Below are 17951 nucleotides of genomic sequence, written 5' to 3'. Positions count from 1 at the left end.
CTGGTTTGGGTTTTTTCATCCTGTTGGGCCACCTTCCTTCCCCCATGCCCACTTTCTGGAAATCTCCCTCCCTACTCTAGGCCTGGCTCAAGTGACGGAAGTTCTGCCACCAAACTTTCCTGATCCACATGAGCAAATGTGCTCTCTCCCTCCTCAGAATTGCAGGGCACTTTTTATGTCCTCTTTTAGCCTAACCAACTGTCAGATTTTCAGCAAGGTGAGGGTAAGAACCATCTATTATTCCCCTTGTATCTCTGGGCTAGCCACAGGTACTCAATTAACACGTGTTTAAGTAAAACAACTTAAGACAGAGAAAAGCACTTCACATGTTCCTAAGGTTCCCAAAAGAAAACTGAGAGGCATTTCTACCCTCAGATGTGACGTCTCAGGGAGAGAACAGAGAGAAGAGGGGGCAGGGCAGTGTAGGAAGTAGAGACGCCCAACAGATCAGGGACCAGACAAGAGACAGGAAATCTGAGGCAATGCCAAGACCAGCCCTAGACTTCAAATTCATGACACTCTCTTACTCCCCTAAAAACAATACAGACGTGTGTGTATGCTGTTTTAATTTTTACTCCCACAGCCTTTCCTGAATGGAATACAGACCACATATTATGGCATTTCTAGTAAGTGTGGCATTTCTATGACCCAGATGCTTTTTTTCCTTTTTGAGATTTTAATTTTTATTCCACTTCTAGGCTTCAGTTTCCAGTCTATTGTTTTAGCAATAAAGTAACTCCTGCAATACCCCAGTGTGAAAATTAAAATGATTTAGAGCAGTCACGGAGGACCATTCCTGACAACCTGGCAAGAGTGAGTGTTGCTCTGGGGCTACTTAGCCCCTGTGCTCATTGCTGACATATTGGAAAATAAAAAGATGACAGATGATTTTTATTGCTTTCGAGAACAGTCCAACAATGTATATATATAATGATAGCACATATATTATGTTTATAACATTTTTAAAGTTTTCTTTTCAATGCAAAAAACCCCTGCTTTATACTCATATTAAACTTTTAATTTTTCAAAGTGTTATCACATCATATTTCAGTGAACGCTTTGGACTTGCTGAGACAGCAGAAAGTGATGCCAATCACATCTGACCTTTGAGGAAACTGAAACAAAGGTGAGATTTGCTGAAGGTCACATACCTACTGAATGAGAGAGTGAGGACTAGACACAGGTGTCCTGACTCCCAGCCCGAGCCTGTGCGGCAAGGAAAGAAGTCATATTTGGAGCCATCCAATCAGTCTTAAACCATTTTGGATTTAATGTCCTCAGGAACTAACTCTGTTTCCTTTTACTTCTAAAAACAAAGATAGAGTTCTCGAAATTTGTATAGTTGTTAACCTAGCCAACGACATACGAGCATCTCCCGTGGTGGGAAAATGGTTCACTGGAAGGGAAAACAGTAATTTAAGATGAGCTTGGATGGAAGTTAGTGTCCATATAAGATAAATTCCTGGGAATGGCCTGGAAAGGTGCCTTCTTCGACTTGGGAAACAATTTACTTACATCTGCTTGTGGTAGTTTCTCCACAAGATGTTGCTCATAGTCATACTTTGTTTTTCTTTTAATTTGGATGTAAATATGGGAATTTTCACTGGTCCATAACTATAATTTACCTTTCATAACATCCTTAGCTGAGATTATGACCTATCTCACACTTGCAAATCCCCCACCCCAATCTGGACCATTTCATTTGGCTCCCTGAGTTGGCCGGAGAAATTGGGGACTGAGAGGAAAGTTTATCTGGGTTTTCCCAAACTTAGCTCCGTATTATTAACACCTGGCTTCTTTACAAAGCGGACAGCTTGCTGGGGCTGCAGAAGCTGCACATTTTCTCCTGACCTCCCACCCCGGTCTCAGGGTGGACACACGGTCAGCGTAAGGGCCCTCCTCAGGACGCACAGGGCCCGTGAGAAATGCTCCTCTGAACACAGTTAGCTAGACCCCGAGTTAAGTTTCTTCGTCAAGAGAGGAGCCAGCGAACTGAGTTAGGTCTCAAAAGAATCATCCAGTGGAGCAGATTGTGCACCCAGCTGCCCGCCTAGGATGGGGCCTCAATCCTTTGACAGCATTTTAGCAGATGTGGGGATAAGCACTGTTCCATCCCCCTCCAGGCGTTCTCTGAGAAGTGAGTGCTGTCTCTCACTGGTTTACGTGCCCCTAAAATCCATTCATTAGAAGGGATGCCTCTTTCTTTCCCTTTTACATCGGCTCTATTAAGGTATAAATTACATACAACGAAGTGTACCCATTTTAAGTGTACAATTTGATGAGCTTGGACAAATATATACAACAGTGTAACCTCTACCACTATGAAGATACGAAATATGTGCATCATTCCAGAAAGTTTCCTTAAGTCCCTTTCCATTCAGTATCCCACCTGCAACCACAGATCTGCTTTTTGTCACTATAAGTTAACTGTTTTTTAGAATACCTTATACATGGACTCATTCTTTCCCTGAGCATGTTTCTGAGATTCATCTATGTTATTGGATATATCAATAATTCATTCTATTCTGTTGCTGTATATATAATATTGCACAGCTTGAATATGCCATAAATTGTTTACCAATTCACCTGTTTTCGGTTGTTTACAGTTTGGGGTTGTTAAGAATGAAGCTAATATGAACACTCACATGCAAGTCCTCTGAGGACACGTTTTTATTTGGAGAGGGGAGGCAAAAACCTAGAAGTGGAATTTTCTCACTTGGTAAATGTATGTTATCTTTACAAGTAACTGCTACACTGCTTTTCAGATGATTGTACCATTTTGCATCCCCATCAGAAATGCGTGAGAGTTCCATTGTTCCACATCCTTACCAACACTTGGCATGGTCAGCCTGTCTTTAATTTTAGCCATTCTAACGGATGCGTGTGGTATCTCATTGTGGTTTTAATTTGCATTTTCCTGAGTAATGATTTGAGCATGTTTTCATGTGCTCACTGGGTTTCTCCTTCCTTGACTCAATTGCTCTGACAAGCTTAATGACACTAAATTCAATAATTCTATAGCCAAATGCATCCTTGTCAGTTGCTGGTAGGTTGTTACATGTTCTTTCTTGGCTTAACACTGACAGTACATAAAACAGCTGACAGAAGCTCTGATTTCCTTCCCATCTCAGGGTGAGCTCACTGAAACAGACCTTCAGAAATCCCCTGCAACGAAAGCTGAACAGGTAGAGTGAGCCTACGACATTGGAACATCCCTGGGAGAAGGGAGATAAAAATCTCATGTCCTTCTTCCTTCCTTGCTCTTCTCTACTTATAGGAACCCCTATTGATACAAAACCAACAACCAGTCATGAGTTCTCTGATCTCTCACAACACAGTCTTTCCTTCTTAGTTTGTTATTCAATTCTATATTTCTCTGAATTGTTATCTACTCCATAAGCACATGTATTCATTCCCTAAATAGATTTAAAGATACCATGTCTTATTTTGCTTCTGCATTCCCATGGTGCTCAATAAATACTTTCAAAGTTGAATTAAATTTCAATTTTCAATATATATAATATATATAGCAGAGAGAGAGATTGAGAGTGAGGCTGAGATTGAATTTACTCTAGATTTCAGAGTAGTCATTTCATGTGATCTCAAACTTTTCATCTCCAAAACTTTACGAGATTCCTCCCCCCGGACTCCGTAATCTTGTTGAGAATGTAAAACAAACCACAGTTAGCCTGGGAATTATCTTTATGGAATAAATCAACATATTGTTTTGAGTTCTTCACTGCATGTATTAATTTAAAAAGAACACATGTCTTGGTTCAGTAAAACTTTGCAGAAAGCCAGACATCTCATAAAAAGAATTTGTTAGTTGAGATGTTTATCCCTCCAGCTATCTTTTTCCTTTTTACGACTACAAAGAATATTGGTGTTTCTTTACTTTTCAGAATCATCTACTCAGGAAGACTTCTGGCAATAGTTCCAACAGGAAGTACACTATGCTGAAGAAATGGGTCTTTATGAGGTCTGATTCCTTCCTATCCTTTCACTGGTCTGCCCAGAGGTGTGTCAGCTCCCACCCTGCCTCTGCCAGAAGAGCATCTTTTAGTCAGGACGTTCCACTTATGCAAGGTGTGATCCAGAGAGGCCAGGCTGAGGCCACACCGGGTTACCCTCTACCCCTGCCTCTGTCATATTGCGGTGCCTACATGATGAGGTGTTGGGGGTTGGGGAAGCCCAGCGTACTGCTGCTTCACTGGAACTGTCCGGTGTAGAGGAAGACATTCAGAGGACCACAGAAATCAGACTTTTTCAGAGGAGAACTAAAGCCTTCCAATGACTGATCCTCAGTTAACCAATCTTCCACCAACTGATGAGACAACCAATATCCATAAAGATGTCCTAAAGCATTCAAGACTCTGAAGTGCCCTCGGCATCAAAAAAGAAAGATTAAATCGTATGTAGTAAATGTTAATAGTTTAATATAAGTACTTTTATTATAATCTTCTACACCCATTGGTCTCCAAACGTTTTTGATTGCAAGCTTGAATCAGTTTTTAAAAACTGGCATCCCCCAATATATTTACACTTATTTCTTTATAAATTATACATATCAATACACTCCTAAAATGTTCACGATGAAGCACACATACACATAGAACATTTTAAAGGGTAAGATTACCTCCTTTCTTGATTAAAAAAGAAATTTTTAACAAAGTGGAAATACAGTCTTCGCCTTTATCCGTGATTTCGCTTTCCACAAGTGTCAGTTACCTGCAGTTGACTGCGGTCTGAAAATCTTAAATTGAAAATTCCAGAAATAAACAATTCATAGGTTTTAAATTGCATGCTGTTCCGAGTAGCGTGATGGAATCTCGCCATCCTGCTCCGTCCTGCCCTGGACGTGAATCTTTCCTTTGTCCAGTGCATCTGCCCTTACTCACTTAGTAGCTGTCTTGGTTATCAGCTCTACCATCATGGTATTGCAGTGCTTGTGTTCAAGTCATGCTTATTTTACTCAGTGGCCCCAAAGTGCAAGAGGAGTGATGCTGGCAATTTGGATATGCCATAGAGAAGCCACGACGTGCTTCCTTTAAGTGAAAAGGTGAAAGTTCTCGACTTAATAGGAAAGGAAAAAAATCGTACACTGAGATCACTAAGATCTACAGTTAAGAACGAATCTTCTATCCTTGAAGTTGTGAAGAAGGAAAAAGAAATTCGTGCTAGTTTTGCTATCGCACTGCAAATATGTATGTATAGAAAAAACATAGTATCTTTAGGGTTCAGTCCTATTGGCAGTTTTAGGCATGCACTGGGGGTCTTGGAACATACTCCGCATGGATAAGGGGGGACTACTGTAAAGGGATACTTTCTTAATGTGATAAAAGACATTTATCTGAGCCCTTCATGCTTATTAGCACAGAATTTAGAAGTATTTGTACTAAAGTCGGGGCAAGACATGGATAACACTATCACTACTGTTGTTTAATATTGTTCTGGAAGTACCAGCTCTAGTTACAAAAGGCAAGTAAATTACAGCATAACATTTGAAAGTAATATTTAATCAAGTATAACCAATCTCATTATTTATGTAGGTGAATAAACTTATATGCGTAAAAACCTGAGAGAATTAACTGCAAAACTATTTTCAACAGCAAGAGAATTTACTGAGGTAATGCAGTAAAAAATTAATGCACAAAAATCAATAGCTATCACATATACAAATAACAGCCAGTTAGAAGATGTAATAGAAGGTAATGCTCCATCTCCCATAAAACAAACTCAAATATCAGGGGTAAACCTAGATATTTATCACGCCTGATAGATAAACAGAAATCTAAGGGCCCCTAGGGCTTGAACAACTGGAAAGACATACTGTATCTTGGCTAAGAAGACAACATCCTAAAGTTATCAAAGATTCCTCAGTCTACAAATTTAGTGTAATTTCAATTAAAATACCAACAAGATTCTTTCTGTGTTCTAAGATTCAAACAGAAAAACAGACAGCGAGTAAAAAAGTTGAGTAAGGAGGGGTGACCATACCTACAAGATATGAGAAAATGTATTACAAAGTTATCATAATGACAGCAGTATTGTGAATGAATAGATGAACAGATCAGTGAAACCAAATAGGAAGGCATACATACATCCAAATACGCATGTGAATTTAATATATGAGAAAGGTGGCATGTGAAACGGATCATTCAGTGAACGAGGCCCTGGAAGAAAATGGGCGGAAAGATGGGATAAACTGTAAAGTTAGGCAACTGGTTTAGATCTTGTTTAACCAGCAGGAAGCAGCAGCCTCTTGAGGTGCGTCCTCCTATAGCACCATGATGTTCACAGATCCCCTTAAGGGCACTGACTCTGTAACATCAATCGTTACATTCTAGGCATGCACACCTGTGTCTGGAGCTACACACAGTAGCTGCTCAGTAAAGGTCCACACCCTCTTCAGCTCTGAATACCACCGCAGGGAAGGGTATGCCAACCAGGAAGGGAATCAAGGCTCAGAATTAAAGAACACAAATAGAAACAGAAAAAGGGAAGGCAAGAATCATCTAGCTTGGCACACACCCAGGAGACCTTGTTGATGGGCCTAAGAGAAGATAAAGGAAGAGGTGCCTACAATAGAGAATCACGGAGATCTCACCACAGAGAGATCTGATGTGTCACCTGGGAACAACCACAGCTGCAAGACAGCCACCCCAGGAGCCCAGAGGCATGGCTCTGTGTGATCTTGAGCAAGCCAAGTACTTGTTGGGGATACTTCTTCCTGCTGAGCCCAGCTCATAGGGTTCACACAAGAGGGACATGAAATGACGAATGAGAGAACGCTTTGCAAACTACGATCGGAGGTAACTGTTCGCTTTGGGTTGAGCCTTGCTTGTAACATGCACTCGCCTCACTTTTATTTCCAAAGGAGCTGTGGACTCGGTAGACCCAGATAGAATCCAGATACCCTCCCCCAAAGGAAGTTATCATTGGGAGCGATGGTATAGTCAGCATCTTCTTGCTGCCATCCAAATGCACGTCCCTGGAAGGAGCATTTGCCCTGTGAGCCTGCTGCTTCATTTGCCTTCATCTTGGCAGGCAGTGAGGCATCTTTCGGAACTTGATGAAAGACACGGAGCTCAAGCCAGAACACAGCAGCAGTGAGGGCTTTCCTAGATGCGGAGCTCACATCAAAGCTGTCTTCTTCTGTGCTGACATGTGTAACTCTTTAGCCGGCCTGATAACACCCACAGAGACAGCCTCTCAGGTTCCTGTGGGGAGAAAACAGAGCCAGAGATACGCTGTACTGAGCTGGCAGATACCGTATTCTTTCTGTAAAAGTCTGCTGGGAAAGCAACTAGGCCAAAAATCCATTATGCCGGATATACTGCAAGGATGACCAAGGCTGCCTCAGGGGTCCTGGTGGCTTTAGTATCTATTTCCAGAGAAAGAGTAGGAAGGGATCAAGAGCAAAGAACATGGGAAAATATGCTGCCCTATCACTGGAGTTCATGTATTTCCCAGAAATTCAAGATTCCAGGAAAAGGTGGCATGACATAAAAGGAAAAAAGCGTACTGGATTCAGAATTGGATTCAAATCCAGACCTGGTATTTGCTACGTGTCCAAACTTGGGCAAGTGACTTAAGCATTCTGAGCCTGAGTTTCCTCATCTGTAAAAGGGTGATAAAAATTCCTACTATGCAGGATGTTAGGAAGATTAAATAACTGTACATAAAATAGTTGGCACATAGAAATGTAGGGTATTTCTCATCATTCCTCCTAGAGAGACAGAGACCCTTCTGACTAATCATATCTTCCCTAGATATTCCCACATTGATGTGGGGTCAGTGAGCTGAGGAGTCGAAAGAAAGATTTCTTAGACTCTTAAGATCTGGCAGTAGTGCTCTTTTATTTAGAGGATAGTATAGAGTAGCATGGGGACAGGACCCATGGGCAGTCAGAGCTTCTGCTGCCCCAAGTTGAGGGTTAGAGCTAAATTTAAGGCATAGGTATGTGAGTTATCTCTTTACAAGACAAAGGAAAGAATATGTAAAAAAGTTAAAATGGTATCAGTGCCCGTAGGGTCTGGCCATTGGGCGGTCCCACAACTTTTAGATAAGAATCAAACCGGATTGAGTAAATGGCAGAAGTCACAGCTTAAATATTATCCTCAACTAAAGACAAAGGAGGATTTGGGGGGGGGGGGGGGTCAGTTACATGAGGTTGCCAGACAGTAAACAACTTAAGTCCTTGCCTCTGGCATTGATTAAGAGTCTCTAGAGATAAGGCCATCCCCCTTCTTCCTGGCACAGAGAGGGAGGCATCTTTACAGATAGAGGTTTCCTTAGAAATGTAAATGTTTCCCAACAAAGGGGCAAGCAAATTCCACTCCTCGGAGCCTGCTTCTCCTCTGCAGTTTTAAAATTAACCAGCCTAAAAATCCTCATCACACATTGCTTTTTATGCCCCTTTCCCTGTAATGCCATTAAAATTGCCTACACATAAGAATTTGGTGCTTGTTGACTATTTTCCTAGATTCTGGTTGTTTAATAAATATTTACAGAAACAAGCCCAGCCGTGAGCTCACTACTCAGAAGCCTGGAAGTGCATGGTGGCATCACAGGACCTTTGTGCCAGTCCTGGGAGAGAAGCTGTGCCTTTCATTCCGTCACACATTGTATTACTCCCAACACTGTCTTGCACACACACTAGATGGTGAATCGGGGCTGGGTTTTTTGACCTAACTGGGTCTCAAAACAGAGTTCAGAACCCTGGTGAGACTTTCCTTAATTCACATTTTTTGTCTGATGGTGTTTTCATTTTCCCATCGGCTACTGAGAGCTTGAAAGAAACTCAAGGAAGGAAACTCACAAACCTCTGGTAGAAGATACTGTGTGAAATGCTTTGCACATTTAGGATTTTTCAATCCTCCCCACAAGGTCATCATGCCCATTCTACAGGTGATGAAACACAAGCTCCCTGAAGTTACATAGCTCTCACGGTGTGACACGGCTGGTGACTGGCTGAGCTGAGAGTCACATCCAGCACTTTCAGAATGAGATGGTCAGAGAATGAGAATTTTAAGGAAAGATAAAACTGCAATACTTTCAGGCATTTTGTAAGCCTGTAGAAGCGTCTGGAGCCTGGTAGTTGTTGACTTTACTTGCAAGCCTGACGTCCAAGACTCTGCTAACCCCCTTCCCTATTCTCTTCTCTGTTCTCCCTCATCCCTTTCTTTTCTTTCTTCCATTTCTTCTCCCATTTGGACCATAGAAAGGCACTTACTCCATTTTAGCCAACAGAAATCTCCCAAGCCCAGGGGAAGGACGTTGGGGACTTTCCACTGGAGGGCCTCCGCCTTAGTCGCGGGAGCCCTTCGCGGAGGCCCGCCCGCGTCCCGGAGCGCGAGGAGCATCTGGGCGAGGCAGGCAGGGCGGCTGACTGCGAGTCTTTCTTTGCACAAGACACTTTGCCTTTCCTTCCCTTGGGATGTTTTCGGTTTTTCCCAACAATCACATAAGCTAAGTTCTGTGTTACTGTTTCAGTTATCTCAGTACATGGGGGAAAGAGCCAAGGAGGAAACTGATACCCCGTGTTGTGTAAGCTGTTTTCTGGGAAATTCACAACTGTCTCCTGCGTGGTTCGGGGCTGGTTACCGCTGTCTGCATCCCGCGCCGCCGGGCCGTCTGCGCCTTTAGAGAAAGAGCCTCAGCATTTAGAGGCATGGTCTGTGTCCTCCTTTCATCTTCCTGAGCTGTAGCACAGCCAAAGAGAAACCACACTTCTTCAATCTTTGTATCCACAGAATCTAGAATAAAACCTGCCACACACCAGGAGCCTAGTAAAAATCTTTTGGAATCAGAAGGGAAGGTGGGTTGATTACACTGGGTGCTTCTCACAAGCCCACAGGGTTAGGACCAACAGGTATACCATGGACAAGAAGAGGCAGAGACACCCTGGTCTCGCCAGACCTGACTCTGGGGTCCATACCTGAGGACCACAAGGTCATTTCTTGGCATCTTCCATGCCAGCCCTGCCCTGAGAGAGTCAACCCCTCTCAGCACCAAGGGAGCCAGACCCGTGCTTCCCGTTGAGGTATGGCCCCTGGAAGATAAACAAGGCATGGAGTTCCTTTGATTTGAGTTTTGTAAGTGATAATGAAAATAATTATATTTTTTGAGCAACAGTTAGAAGCCAGATGCTATTCAATGCTTTGTATATATCATTTTAACCCGTATGATCGTCCTGCAAAGGACAATCTTCATTTTAGGATTGTCCTTTAGGTCATTTGAGATTGTTCTCATTTCACAAATGAGAAAACCATTGCCCAGAGAGGCTAAGTAACTTGCCTAAGGTCACACAACTAGTGAGTCGCAGAAACATGATTCTAATTCAGACCTATCTGCTTCCAAAGTCCATAGATTGGCCACAAATGGAAGCTGACACGCAGTCTTTCAAGTTTTTCTTGAGCCATCCCCACCGCAGCACTCCATTTGCTCACTTCTTCCTCGGAAGCTTCGGCTTGCTTCACTAAGTCCCCCCACCTACATCCCCTGCCCTCTGATACATCATTTCTGTGCTGATGAAAACATTCCCTCTCCCCTTCACTCCCATTGTTAACTAGAAGGACCTGCCTCCAGAGGGGAATTAGGTTTGAGGACAGATGAGGGAAGAGCTCTCTGCCTCCCTTGCCAGAAAATCATCCAGTGTCTGAGGCTGAACCTTGGGTTCCCTGAGGGGCCAGGAAGGACAGCAGGGAAGAATACTGGGCTGACCCTGCCCTCCCATGTCCCTAAGGTCTCCAGTGCCACCATCTGTCCCAGGATACCAAGGATCAGCCTTTGCTGTGAGGATCAAATGAAACAAGGGACATGAAGGTGCCCAACACAGTGTCTCACAAAACATGCTGCAATCTCTGCTTGCCTCTTCCTCCCACTTCTTAGCTTCTCCTCCTCTCCGCTGGGCTGTCCTGCCATCCTCCTCAGCAGGGCTACCCTCTCTTCGCTGCAGAATCATATCCCAGGCAGGTGAAAGACCCCTGCTCTCTGGCACCCAGTGGTCAAGCAGCAAGGAGCAGTTTCAAGTTGGGGGAAGGGCGATGTGGGTGGAAGGACACAGAATGCCAGCTCGGAAGCCCAGAGATGAGGAGGCAAGCTGTGAGAAAGGTTGGGCATCTAATTATTTCACCACCTATGAATGACTCTGTGTCTGTGTTTGTGTGTTTAATTCAGATGGGTGTGTGGGCAGGAGAGAGAGAAATAACTATAGTTAATAGTCATCGTTTTTTAAGCACCTGTAATCTGGATCTGGGCTTGAGTCCTGGCCCATTAATAACCATCCGTGTGACCTTGAACAAGGCATTTAAACTCACCAGGCCACTATGATCTTATGCTTTCCTATTGTGAGAGAGGTATTATTATTCTCTTCTTACTAATGAACAGACTGGTGCAAGTCCCACAGCCAGCATAACTGCTGTAATCACATACTATGTCCCAAGTTTCGTGAGCATCTTTTATGTACTATCTTATTTAATTTTCACAAAAATGCAAGAAAATGTTAACAGTTTCATTTTACCGGTTAAAAAGATCCAAGTACTTAGAGATATTAAGTAATTTGTCCAAGATCTCATATCAAATAGCAGAAGATTTAAGGTGGAAAACTGAAGTATAGTACTGGAGGATAAAAACAATAAAATAATAATAGCATCCTTTATTTACATGCCAACCATACTCGGTCCTGCACTAAGCCCTATACATGCGTTTTCTCCTATTAGCAACTATGAATAAAACTGCTGTCAACATTCATGTGCAGGTTTTCATGTAGACACAGGTTTTCAACTCATTTGGGTAAATACCTAGGAGTGTGATTGCTGGATCCCATGGTAAGAAACTGCCAAAATGTCTTAGGAAATGGCTGTACCATTTGGCATTCCCACGAGCAATGAATGAGGGTGCCTGTTGCTTGACATCCTCACCTGCATTTGCTATTGTCAATGTTTTGGATTTTAGTCATTCTAATAGATGTGTAGTGGTTTCCCATTGTTGTTCTAATTTGCAATTCCCTAATGACAAGTGATAATGAGCATCTTTTCTTATGCTTGCTTGCTATCTGAATGTCTTCTTTGGTGAGGTGTCTATTTAGATCTTTTCCCCTTCTTATTTAATTGGCTGTTTGCCTTCTTTTTTTTTTTTTTTTTTTTTTTTAAGATTTTATTACTTCCTTTTTCTCCCCAAAGCCCCCCGGTACATAGTTGTATATTCTTAGTTGTGGGTCCTTCTAGTTGTGGCATGTGGGACGCTGCCTCAGTGTGGTCTGATGAGCAGTGCCATGTCCGCGCCCAGGATTCGAACCAACGAAACACTGGGCTGCCTGCAGCAGAGCGCGCGAACTTAACCACTCGGCCACGGGGCCAGCCCCTGTTTGCCTTCTTATTGTTGAGTTTTAAGAGTTCTTTGTATAATTTGGATACAAGTCCTTTATCAGATATGTGTTTTGCAAATATTTTCTCTCAGTCTGTGTCTTGTCTCTTCAACTTCTTTACAGTGACTTTTGCAGAGCAGAACTTTTTAATTTCAATAAGGTCCAACTTACCATTTTTTTTCATGGATTATGCTTTTGTTGTTGTATCTAAAAACTTGTCACCAAAACCAAAGTCACCCTGGTTTTCTTCTGTTTTCTTCTGGACGTTTTGTAGTTTTGCATTTTGCATTTGGGTACGTGATGCATTTTAAGTTAATTTTTGTGGAAGCTGTAAGATCTGTATCTAGGTTTCTTTTCTTTCTCTGTTTTTTTTCTTTTGCATATGGGCATCCAGTTGTTTCAGCACCATTTATTGAAAAGACTATTCTTTCCCCATTGAATTGCCTTTGCTCTGTTGTCAAATATCAATTGACTGTATTTATGTGGATCTATTTCTGAGCTCCCTCTTGTTTTCCACTGATCTTTGTGCCTATTCTTTCATCAACACCATGCTGTCATATAACTTTATAGTTAGTCCTAAAGTTGGGTGGTGTTAGTCCTCAACTTTGTTGTTCTCAGTATTGTATTGGCTATTCTGGTTCTTTCTCCTTCCCCTATAAACTTTAGAATCAGTTTGTCAATATCTAAAAATAGTTTGATTTTTATTGGAACCACAGTAAATCTACGAATTAAGTTAGGAAGAATTGACTTCTTAATATATCGAGACTTTCAATCCATGAACATGAATATCTCACTGTTTATTTAGATCTTCTTTGACTTCTTTCATCAGAGTTTTGTAGTTTTCTACATACAGATTGTGCATATATTTTGTTAGATTTATACCTAGGTATTTCTTTTTTGTATGCTATTATAAATGGTATTGTTTTCCATTTCAAATTCCAATTGTTCGTAGCAGATATTTAGGAAAGCAATTAACTTTTGTTTATTAAGCTTGTATCCTGCAACCTTCCTCTATTTGTTTACTAGCTTCAGGAGTTTTATTGTCAATTCTTTTGGATTTTCTACATAAACTATCATGTCATCTGCAAACAAAGACAGTTTTATTTATTTCTTCATAATTTGTATATCTTTTATGTCCATTTCTTATTTTATTGTACTAACTAGGACTTCTAGTACAATGTTGAACTGGAGTGGTGAAAGGAGATATTTCTGCCTTATTCCTGATCTTTGGAAGAAAGTATCCAGTTCTTACCATTAACTATCGTGTTGACTATAGGCTTTTTGTGAATCTTCTTTATCAAGTTGAGAAAATTCCCCTCTATTCCTACTTTTCTGAGTGTGTTTTTTTTTTTGATTAATGTTATGATAGATTACAACCTTGTGAGATTTCAGTTGTACATTATTGTTAGTCATGTTGTGGGTACACCTCTTCCCCCTTTGTGCCCTCCCCCTCTGAGTGTTTTTTTAAATCATGAATGGGTGTTGGATTTTTTCAAATGCTTTTTCTGCATAAATTGATATGATGATATGATTTTTCCTCATTAGCCTGCTGATACAGGCGATTACATTAATTGATTTTTAGATGAGAAAATAGCCTTGCAAACCTGGAATAAATCCTACTTGGTTGTGATGTATAATTCTTTTCATACACTGTTAGATTTGACTTGCTAATATTTTAAAGATTTTTGCATCTATGTTCACAAAAGATGTTGGTCTGTAGTTTTCCTTTCCTGTACTCTATTTATCTGATTTTGATATTAGGATAATTAATGCTGGCCTTATATAATGAGTTAAGGAGTGTTCTTTCTATTTACTAAAAGAGATTGGAGGTGATTCATATAATTTCTTCCTTAGGTGTTTAGTAGAATTCACCAGAGAAACCATCTGAACCTGATGCTTTCTTTTTTGGAAAGTTATTAACTGTTTATTCCATTTCTTTAGTGGATACAGGCTTATTTAGATTATCTATTCTCCTTGTGTGAGTTTTGATAGTTTGCGTCTTTCAAGGAATTAGTCTGTTTCATCTAAGTTATCAAATTTGGGGGCATTATTTTTCTTTGTATGGTATCCCTTGGGAAGGAAATTAGTAAGGGATCTCCAAGAATTGAACCAGGTTCTGTATTTCTATGAGAATTAGAGGAGATCATGCCTGTAAGATGCTTAGCACAGATCTGACAAATAGAAAGTGCGGGATAAATGTTAGCTGCTGGTATATGTACTACATTCAATGCTTACTAGACTTACAAGCTCTATTCATGCGTGTTTGAGCTTGATGGTTTGCATCTCACCTGGCCTGATCTTTAAAAAAGAAAGGGCAACAGATTCCTCACAGGCAGGACTTCTTTAATGGTGGGGCAAGGAGACTGGAAACTCTCTCCCTCTAAAATTACGATAAAACTAGACAAAATTGTGAAAACAACTATTTCAGGACTCTGGAAATTGATCAAAGGCATGTAACAAATTAAGAAGCATTAATTGAAGAAAAATCACTGAATTCTAGCTAAGAACAATGGGAATCTGAAGCATTTTTGCCTGGAGTTGCTCTCTCTCGTCCCTACCTCTAACTCAATTTGTGTGGTAGTTCTACCAGGGTGGGGCAAGCAATGAAATCTTGTAGCTTCTCTGCCAGGGCTGCCTACTTGATTTGGAACAAAGCATGGAAAAATCCAACGCCAGTGGGCGTTGCCATAAACAATAGCATCTCAGTGAGAAACAAACAGGAAAGGCCAACATCACAGCCAGCCTGAAGTGGTGACCCTGGTTGAGGCAAGAAACAGAGAGACAGACTAGCGAGAAATTTAACAGTATAATCCGGGAAAGGAGGTAGACATTGTAAGTTCCCACGTATCCCTGGTAGACTGAAATGCTGCACACATGCCTATGGCTACGTCCCTCCCAGGAGAGACCAGAGAGGGCCCTAGCTATTCACGCATCCCTGGCTGAACTTGAGTGCTTGCACCTGTAAAACACAAAAGAGCTTGAAAGAAAGTAAAAGTCTGGGGTAGACTTGTAAACTATCTAAACCTTAGTGTATTTTCCAACACACACGAAGATTCGTTGGCAAAGGATGTAAAGCTATTGGACTCAAAGTATTTGAGCACAACTTCTAACCAGTCATTGTCTGACCACTAAGCTATGCCGTCACGGGGAAAACTCCAAGGGAACCAGGCTTAAGAATAAGAATAAGAATAATCTTTTTTAAAAACTAAGCAGAAATATCAGCAACAGAGAAGAAATACCTGAATGCATAACAGCCAGAAACTTCCAAAATTTGATGAAAAACATTAATCTACGTACTAAGAAGCTCTAGAAAATAAAAAGAAATCCACACCTAAGCACATCATAGTCAAACTGTTAAAAACCAAAAACAAAGAGAAATATCTTGAAAGCAGCCAGAGAAAAAAGATTCATTATGTACAGAGGAACAACAATTAATAGCTGACTCTTCATATGAAAAAATACAGAGTAGAAGGAAGTAGATTGACATAATCAAACTCTTGGATTGAAAACTGTCAACCAAGAATTCTACATCCAGCAAAACTATCCTTCAAAAATGAAGGTGAAATAAAAACATCCCCAGATAAACAAACACAGAGTTCATTGATAGCTGAGCTTTCTTGTAAGTAATACTGAAATAAGTTCTTCAGACTGAAAGGAAATGTCGTCAGATGCAAAGTAAATTCACATAAAGAAATAGAGTATTGGGAAAGGTGAATACCTAGGTAAAGATAGGTTTATATAAATATGTCCACACAAAGACTTGTGTGTGAATGTTCATAACAGCAATATCCATAATAGCCCAACAGCAGAAACAATCCAGATGTCCATCAGCTCGTGAGTGAATAAACAAAAGTGGTATATCCATACAATGGAATTCTATTAAGCAGTAAAGAGGAATGAACTACTGAGAAGGCCCAGAGCTGATTTGTAAAAGCCTGGCACTGAGCTTCAGCTGTGAAAAGAAGGCCAATGACTCAAAATTGGAGTCAACACATCCGGAAAATAATGTCTAACACATGATAGAACCACCAGGCAGCCCTGAATCCTTCTGGGTAAAAGCTGCTTCCTCTGGGGCTGATCTGCAGAAGAAGCAGGTTATAGAAACATCTAGACTACATCCTGGCCAGCCCTCAGAGATGATGTAGAAGGGAGGCTTTATTAGCACCAAACCCGTTGCAACTTAAGATTCATGAGAAATACAAAGCTCTGAGTTGGCAGGCCTGAGATCCGTTCACAGCTCAATGATAGATTTGAACATATGGGCTTAATAGGTTAAGGAAGTAATTCCAGTCGTTCAACAAACGGGTATTGAGTACCTGCTCACTGTCGGGCATGGTGTTAGGTAATAGGGATATAAAATGAAGAAAATTTAGCTGATGACCTTGAGTTACTTGCTCCTTGACATAACGTATCTTGTGGGTTGTGTTTTTTTTTCTAGTCTATAAAATATAGAGAACAGTCCCGTCCTCTTTCTAAGAAAGCTGCTTATCAAATGAGGCTGGTCTCTTCACAGTGTGAGGGACTGTCACTTATTACTCCATCCCCTGGGCTGGAGCAAATCAGACTTGGAAAGTTCACCTCTTCAGGAGCAGCTTCCTTCTCTCTCTGTGCAGGAGGAAGGAGAGAGAGTCGGGGGAAGAAAGGTGAGTAGGAAGGGAGAGTTAGGGCCGTTGGCTAGAGGCTGGCAAGAGCCACAAAGCCCTGATGGTAGACTGGACCATCCTGCTGTGAAGGAGGCAAGAGGAAGATCAAATGGACTCCTAGGGGTCCAGTCCTATTTCCTCAGGAATGACACTCCAGGGTTCTCACCAGCCTCTAAATCCCGGCTGAGGGGGAAGTGTGAAGGCTGTGGAAGCAATGACTTAATTCTGCTTTGCGTTACCATTGTTTACACACTTCTCTCACACACTGAATTTTCAACTCCTCGTTGGCAGAGACCATAATTTGTACATCTTCTCGTCATCTTGCTTCCCCAGTCTCTGTGCCTAATATTAACAATAATAATTATTATTATTACGATTGTAGCTAACATTTTTGGCATGCTTACTTTATTCCAAGTACTGCGCTAAGCTCGTAGTATGCATTATTTGCTTGACTATTCACAACAATCATTGAATTGAGACTTTTTACCCTTTGTTTGACACCCGACAGGATGGCCACTTAAAGAGGTTAACTTACACAAATTCACACATTTCTACAAAATGGCAAGATTTGAACCCAAGATTTGAATAAAGCTCTTAACCCCAAATTACATGAACTCTGCGTACCTAGAACAGCATCCCCACGTGCCCTGCATCTCATGCCCTACTGCCTTCTCAGGGACGTCATTCCTACAACCGGTTCCTTCCTGACCTGCCTCGTCCTTCCCTCTCTCTCTGTTGGACCACTGTGGCCATATATACATGCCTAAGTATCACCTACTTTGAAAAAATGCCTCCCTGAACATATATCTCCTTCCATATACCACCCCCCACATAACCCCAATGTGTCTGATTCTCCTCTCATGTTCCTGAAAAAGCAAGCAATGTAACCAGCCCATTACATTTTTTTTTCAGATGTCGGATGTTTTTGTGGAGGCTTA

General features: G+C 41.4%; 1 long non-coding RNA gene across 1 annotated transcript; it reads left to right on the top strand.

Annotated features, from left to right (window-relative positions):
• The first annotated feature begins 990 nt into the window (after window positions 1-990).
• LOC139075791 (uncharacterized) lies at window positions 991-5916 on the top strand. The gene is made up of 4 exons (XR_011526581.1): window positions 991-1126; window positions 2607-2725; window positions 3132-3185; window positions 3903-5916. It is a non-coding gene; the product is annotated as an uncharacterized lncRNA (long non-coding RNA).
• Window positions 5917-17951: the final 12035 nt, after the last annotated feature.

This window comes from Equus przewalskii, chromosome 14 (genome assembly GCF_037783145.1).
Source record: "Equus przewalskii isolate Varuska chromosome 14, EquPr2, whole genome shotgun sequence".
Classification (NCBI taxonomy): domain Eukaryota; kingdom Metazoa; phylum Chordata; class Mammalia; order Perissodactyla; family Equidae; genus Equus; species Equus przewalskii.
Note: the sequence above shows the minus strand (reverse complement) of the source record. Positions and strands in the feature narration are given on the sequence as shown.